The 7,656-nt window shown below is 38.9% G+C and overlaps 1 pseudogene; it reads right to left on the minus strand.

Moving 5' to 3' along the window:
* Positions 1–3,789: 3,789 nt before the first annotated feature.
* Positions 3,790–7,656, minus strand: part of LOC114034850 — a 130,071-nt pseudogene continuing 126,204 nt past the window's right edge.

Consider the following 7,656-nt stretch of genomic DNA (forward strand, 5'->3'; position numbering starts at 1 on the left):
GAAGAGGAAGAGGAAGAGGAAGAGGAAGAGGAAGAGGAAGAGGAAGAGGAAGAAGAAGAAGCACTACCACCACCACCACAACAACCATAACCACCATCACCACCGTAGCAGCAGTGACAATAGCAACAGCAGCAACAACAACTAATAACAATAATAATATAGCACTTTAAGATCTGCAAAGCACTTTATGCACATTATTGCATTTAAGTCTCACAACAATCCTGTGAGGTAGGCACAATAGGTATATTCCTCATAATTCTAATGTGTTCCATCTGAGACTACCACTAATTTCTCCTGTCTGTAGCTTCTTTGCAAATAGTTGTTTCCATGTTGCCTCTCCTGTTAGACTGGAAGCTCCTTGAGAGCAGGGACTATTCTTGCTTTTCTTTATGTCCCCCAAACTTAGCATAGTACCTGGCACATAACAGACATTTAATAAATGCTTGTTGATTGAAAGGGTGTCCATTATGCTAACAAAATTGAAGTTCAGGGAGAAGAAGCAATTTATCTAAGGTTTCGTAGCTAAATGCAAGAGGTGGGATTTAAACTCTGCTTTGTTTTTTGTTTTTTTTTCTAACTCCAGGTCAAGTCCATTATCACTCCCTCATGCTGCTACTATTCTATGTGCTTTACCAAGTTTCACAGGACTGAAGTTTCTTAGAAATCCACTCTATGATGTCCTTGTAATGAATATCTGCTAGGCATTTCCCAATAAGAGGATACTGAAACAAATTTTTCTTCACAGATAGTTCATACTTGAACAAGTTTCTTGTAATAACCAGAGTAGCCTTTAGTTTGTTTTTGATTCTTGCCACTGACCAACTGGATATATGCTGAAGCAAAAGATGTCATTCTTCTTGATCGTGAGTATATAGCCAAGACAACTGTCTGCAGGAGCTCAGGCATAAAACAAATAAACAAACAAAACAAAAGAATTCCTAAAAATTAACTGATACTTCCCAAAGAAAACCAATCATGGATTAAACAAAATAAACAAAAAAGCAACACTCACCCAATAAAAAATGAAGATTTTATCAAAAAATGGTCATAAATGGTTGCACATGCAACCTTATCCTTTTGTTATTTGTCCATGGATACAAGAAGGGAAGACCATATGCATTCGTTTTTAACAGGGCAGTGCAAACATTCCATTGTAACTGACCATGAATTTTACTGCAGCATGAAGTCATCCTTATTTATGTAATTTAAGTTATTGTATACATTGCTCTTTGCCTTTGTTTTTGGTCATTTTGCATAACTTCATACATGTCTTTCTATTGTTTTTTGAATACTTTATATCTGTACAATAATTTGCGTTAGTTATTCCTCTATGACTTTTATTTATTTTTTAAAAATTTATTTGTTTTTAGTTTTCAACATTTACTTTGATAAGATTTTGAGTTCCAAAATTTCCCCCTTCCTTCCCTTTTCCCCTCCCCAAGAAAACATGCAATCTGATGTAGGCTATGCATGTACAATCATATTAAACACATTTCCATATTAGCTTGACTTCTCTTACCTCCATTTTCTTCTTCCCGCTCCTATGGCCACCAGCCTAGTTCAGCTCAGTCTTGCACTATTACAATAGCTTACTAATTTGTCCACCTGTTTTGAGTCTCTCCTTTCTGCAGTCTAACTTCTGCATAGCTGCTGAATTGATATTCTTTTTTTGGGGGGGAATAGGCAATGGTGTTAAGTGACTTGCCTAGGGTCACACAGCTAGTAAGAGTTATGTGTCTGAGGTCGGATTTGAACTCAGGTCCTCCTAAATCCAGGGCCAGTGCTCTATCCTCTGTGCCACCTAGCTGCCCCTGAATTGATATTCTTAAAGCTCACAGGTGTGACCATGTCATTCTCCTCCTCAAGAAGAGTTGGTAACTCCCTATTGCCCCTAGGTTAAAATAAAAAATTGTTTGACAGTGTAATACAATGGAATGAACACTGGCTTTGGATTCAGAAGATCTTGGTCAAAATCCCATCTCTGATTCTTACTACTTCTGTGGGAAATTTAAGTGGGCCTCAGTTTCCTGAACTGTAAAGCTGGACTAGATAGCCTTTGAGCTCCAGATCTATGATCTCTAAATTCCTTTACAATTTGACTCTAACCTACCTTCCCAGGCTTATTGAATAAATGAATGAATGAATGAATGGAAAAAAAAAACATTTATTGGGTGTTTACCTGGCACAAAGCACCATACTAAGTGCTGTGGATACAAATAAAAAAGTGAGATAGTCTCTGCTCTTAAGAAACTCACATTCTAATGAGGAAGGCAACATATATGGAAAGCTTCAACTTCAAGTCAAATGGAAAAATCTCATGGTCCCTTGGGTGCAGTGGCAAAGCAGATGGTAATGCTTCTTTGATGTCATTTCCACTGATGAATTCAATTATCATCTCTTCAAATCTACTTATCTGGCCCGAGCCTCATTGATGACTTCAGTCTTTGCTTCTTCAACTGCCTATTAGAAATCTCAAACGGGTTGCCCTATAGAAACATTCAGCTTACTGTGTCCAAAACTGAATTTGTTCTTTTTCTCAAATCCTTCTTCCTTCCAATTGAGGGTACCATCATTTTCTCAGTCACCCAGGCTCACAATCTAGGTTTTATCCTCAACTCTCTCACCCTATTATCCAATCTGTTGCCAAGTCCTTTAGATTTTATCTCTCACAGATGTCCCCTTTTCTCCTCTGACATTGTCACCACTATGCTGTCATCATTCATCACCTTATATCTAGACTATTGCAACAATCTGTTGGCTGCTCTCCATGCCTCAAGTGTCTTTCTACTCTGACCCATTTCCCACTCAGTCAAAGTGATCCTAAAGCCCAGGTCTGGTTGTTCCAACTCATAAAGTCCAGTATTTTTTAATCATTTCCACGATCAAATATGAAATCCTCTGTTTGGCATTCAAAACTCTTAAATTTAGTCTGTCCCTTTCCCTGCCTGTCTAAACTTCTTATATTTTATACCATTTCCTTCTCTCTCCCCATCTCCTCTCCCCGCCATGTAACACTGTCCTTGCTGTTCTGGGCATTTTCACTGGCTATCTCCCATTGCCTGGAATTCTTTCCCTCCTCTTCTCAGCCTCCTGGGTTCCTTCAAGTCCTTCCTAAAATCCCACTTTTTACAAGAAGGCTTTCCCAATCTTTCTTAATTCTAATGCCTTTCCTCTCTTGATTATTTCCAATTTATCCTGTATGTAACTTGTTTGTACATAGTTATTTACGTGTTGTTTTCCCCATTAGATTGTGAGCTAGTAGAGATTAAGGACTGACTTTTATCTTTCTTTGTATTCCCCATGTTCAGCATAGTGGCTGGCACAGAGTAGGTTCTTAATAAATGTTTATTGACTGACATATCAGTTTCTGATGTTTGATCATTTGACAGTGCCAACAAAGGACTTTGGTGCCAAGAACTTTATTTTCTGAATCTTCAGTGGCTGTGGCTGTAGTACATATAGAAACAGTTTCCAGACTACATCTCCACAGGATTTGCTTCCCAGCATGATGGTTGAGGGCACTGGGTTGGAAGCATTGGCATGTCTAAAGGTCTTACATTTAAGGTCCTAAGTTGCCTCCATCAAGGTTTGAGGGGAAATGGTGGTCAAGATGGTATTGGTGGTTTGACTTGCCTGACACATCTTGCCTCCTCTCTCTTCCTCAGGGTGCCTCACTGTTTCAGCAAGGCTGGCTTCCCTGCCCTGTGTGTGGTACATGGTTGGCAGTTGGTAAGAATGTCTGGACCCTTCTTCAGAGGGGCTGTTCTCCTGGGTGATGGTCTGTGAAGGCTAGGCTGGAATCAGGACTAGGAGTTTGAGGGATGCTGCCACTCCCAGAGATCCTGACCTTATTTGCTGATGATGGTTGGTCAGACAGGAAAGTGGGCCCCTTCTCCACAAGGATTTCTCCCCTCCATGATGGTTTTGGGGGCTGCTGGGCTGTAATGAGAGCTGGTGGATTGAGGGGTCCTGCTATTCCCAAGGCTTTTGGACTCAGGCTCTTATACAATAATTCCCTCACATTCCGCATTCCAGGCAAACTGGCCATTTTGCTGTCCCCATGTTCAGCTTCCGTACTTTCCACAGGCTATCTCTCATACCTAGAGTACATAAAAGTCCTACCTTTGTATCTTATGACTCTTAGCTTCCTTCAAAGCTCAGTTCAAGTGCCATGTTCAATAAGAGGCTGATCCTTCTAAGCATAATTGCTAGTGCCCTGCCATTTGAAATAACTTTATATCTACTTTATTTATATTTTCCATTTACTGAGTTAAATTCATGTGGTTTCATACCTGTAGAATGTCAATTCTTAGAGGGCAGGGATCATTTTGCTCCAGTACCTAACATGGAGGCTGAAACAGCTCAATAAAAGCTGATTGAATTAATTAATTAGAAATAACATAATTCATTATAGTCATGTAGCATGTGTAGCTGTTCCCTCGTTGTCAGACACAGTTTGTTTCTACTTTTTTGCTATTTCAAATAGAGCTCAAACTACTTATCTTTACACCTGGGACAAGTAACATGAAATCAGCTTGGGAAGGAACTTCCCTGAGTTACAGCCACTGGGGAGGACACTTATTCTGAGTTACTGAAGCAAAGCTCCAGTCCCCCAGCCCTAATTACAACTCTGCAAACAATGCTACTATAAGTGTTTCTGTACAGATAAATCCTTTTTTCTCCTCCTGTGATTTAATTCCTTGGGGTATAAATCTAAAAGCAGGATTGATGGGTCAAAATGTGGAAAAATTCAGAAATTTTTATTGTACAATTCCATATTGTTTTCCAAAATGATCAAATTAATTCACCACCAATAGTGAATTAGCAGGCCTGTTTCTTCAAGTCCCAGCCAATATTGAATTTTCTTATCTTTAGTATCTCTGCCAGTTTTATGGGTTTCCCTTAACCTCTTGTGTTTTAACATTCATATCTTGTCTAGTGCTGAAAGATTTTTTCACCCTTTTTAAATTGGAATCTTCAAGAGCAAATAATGGATAGAGGGTTGGCTTGGGAATCAGGAAGAACTGGGTAAGTCACCTTCCAGGTAATTCTGTAAAACTTTAAGTTACATTGGGAGAGGATGTTCTTCAAAAGAGATCCACATACTGGTGAATTTCCGGCCTGATTTAAAAAAAAAAAAAGATTATATTGCAATAAAACCATCCAAATGTGTGTCCTCTATCACTTTAAAATGAGTCATTTGAAAATGAAATGAGTAATTAAAATGTTATCTTTTGAAAAATGTTTGTCTACCCTCAAGTTGGGATCCATCTAAATCTAATTATTTGTGAAACAGACCGCTTTAAATGATTTATTCAATCAACATTTGTTAAGCGGCTATTGTATGCAAAACTTAGTATAAGGCTGTGGGGAAGATGTACAGTTTAGCTAAGACATAGCCCTTGCTTTCTGGGATCTTATAGCTTAATAAGAAGATAAGTTCTGATACAGAGACCAATAATACGCACAATTACATGGTAAATACACTTTGTTGTTGTTCAATCATGTCTGACTCTTTGTGACCCTCATGGACTTGTCCTTGAGATTTTCTTGGCAAAGATACTGGAGTGATTTGCCATTTCCTTCTCCAATGTGTCTCTATTTTGCAGATGAGGGACTGATGCAAATAGGGGTTAAGTGACTTGTTCAGGATCATTCAGCTAGTTAAGTATATGAAGCTGGTTTTGAACTCAGGTCTTCCTGATTCTAAGCCCAGTGCTCTAACCACTGTACCATCTAGTTGCCCCTCAAAGGGCACGAGAGAAAAAACAAACAAACCAAAAATACATGTAGCTCAAGGGGAAAGACATTAATTACCAAGAGGGGATCAGTTCCAACATTCAATTCTAGGTATATCATTTAAGTAAAGTCATGTTTTGGGAAATTCAGGACTTTAGTGAATAAGGAAATGTTTCTCATTTTTGTTTAATCTCTGTGGGGCAGAACTCTGACTACATACACTGCAGAATAGTTGATTTTATGAGTCCACTGAAAAAGGGAGCAATAGAAAAATGATCACCAAGTGGGGAGAGGATGCTGATAAGTGTGGATGTGAGGTCAGTGTAGATAAGGAGAGCTCTCTCCAATTTTTGTGATAGGCAAAGCTAATGACTGCATGGATGATACTCTTTATTTTCCTTCTTTACAAAGCTAATTGTGTGGCCCAAGTTTCATTTCATCTAGCCTTGAAAACCACCTACACAGTTGTCTTGAAGTCTGTAGTATTTGGACTTTTAAGGAGAACAGATTTTATTTAAAATAGGAGGAATCTCATTTAGACACAAAGCCTACAGTGGCATTCAAAGCTTAAAGATTAAAGGTTAAAAGGGTGAAAGACGTTTTCAGGAAAAGACATTTAATGTTTAATTATAATAGTAATATCTAACATTTACATAGTGCTTTAAGGCTTGCAAAACACTACATATGTTAACTCATTTGAGCCTCACAATTGTGAGGTACCACAATTATTATCCCCATTTTAAAGATAGGAAAATTGAAAGAGAAAGATGGAAGTGAAAGATAGAATCTTGAGAAACTGATTTAGTAGTCATATTTAATGACCTTTCCTCCCACCTCACCTTCTCATTTTCTCTGTAGCATTTGAAACACCCTCTTCTCCTGAATACTCTTTCTTTCTCTGCATTTTTATGACTTCTTGGATATGTTCTTACCTATATGACCATTTCTTCTCAGGCTTATTTGCTGGATCATCATTCACAGCATCTTCTAATTTTGGTTATACTCCAATGCTACTTAGTACTGGGTTTCCTCTCCCCTCTCCTCCTTTCCCCTCTCTTCTCCCCTCCTCTCTTTTCCTCTTCTCTTCTTTCTGCTCCTCTCCTCTCCCCTTCTCCTCTCTTCTCTTCTTTCCTCTTCTTCTCCCTCTCCTTTAAAGACTTCATCAGCACCCATGGATTTAATTATCAGTCTTATGCTGATGACTCCCAATTCTATATTTCTAGCCCTAGTCTCAGTCCCATATCATCCACTGCCTACTAGACATTCAAACTGGATATCCCACAGGCATCTCAAACTCTGTATGAGGAAAGCATAATTCATTGTACTCCTCTTCCCCATCTTCCTACCCCAAATTCTGAATTTACTATTCCAGTCAATGATACTACCAGTCCAATCACCCAGTTTTGAAGCCTTGGCATCATCCTTGACTTCTTACTTACCCTACATATCCAGTAAATTGTCAAATCTTGTTCTTTCTGCCTCTCCAACATCTCTCACACCTGTACCCTTCACTCTACCTTAGTTTGACCTCTTGTCACCTCTCAACTGGACTATTGCTATAGTCTCCTTATTGTTCTCCCTGCATCTTCTCTCCTCACTCCAATTCATCTTCAACTCAGCTACCCAAGTGACTGTTACCCCTCTACTCAATAAGTGAACTCCTCTGTTTGTCACTGAAAGCTCTGTTGGTTGAATTCAAGGAATTTGGTTATTTTGAGGGACTAGTCATGGTGATTGTTTTTCTAGATATAGTCAATACTATTATTTTGATCTGTCTTCTACCTTTGCTAACCTTGAACCTGTGGATTCTCTACATGTGTGCCTCATTATTTCTGTTTTTCAAGCTTGAACCAATTCTCCTCAAGGACAGTGGTGTGTGTGTGTGTGTGTGTGTGTGTGTGTGTGTGTGTGTGTGTG

The sequence above is a fragment of the Vombatus ursinus genome, unplaced genomic scaffold (assembly GCF_900497805.2).
Source record: "Vombatus ursinus unplaced genomic scaffold, bare-nosed wombat genome assembly UNPS02009132.1, whole genome shotgun sequence".
Lineage (NCBI taxonomy): Eukaryota > Metazoa > Chordata > Mammalia > Diprotodontia > Vombatidae > Vombatus > Vombatus ursinus.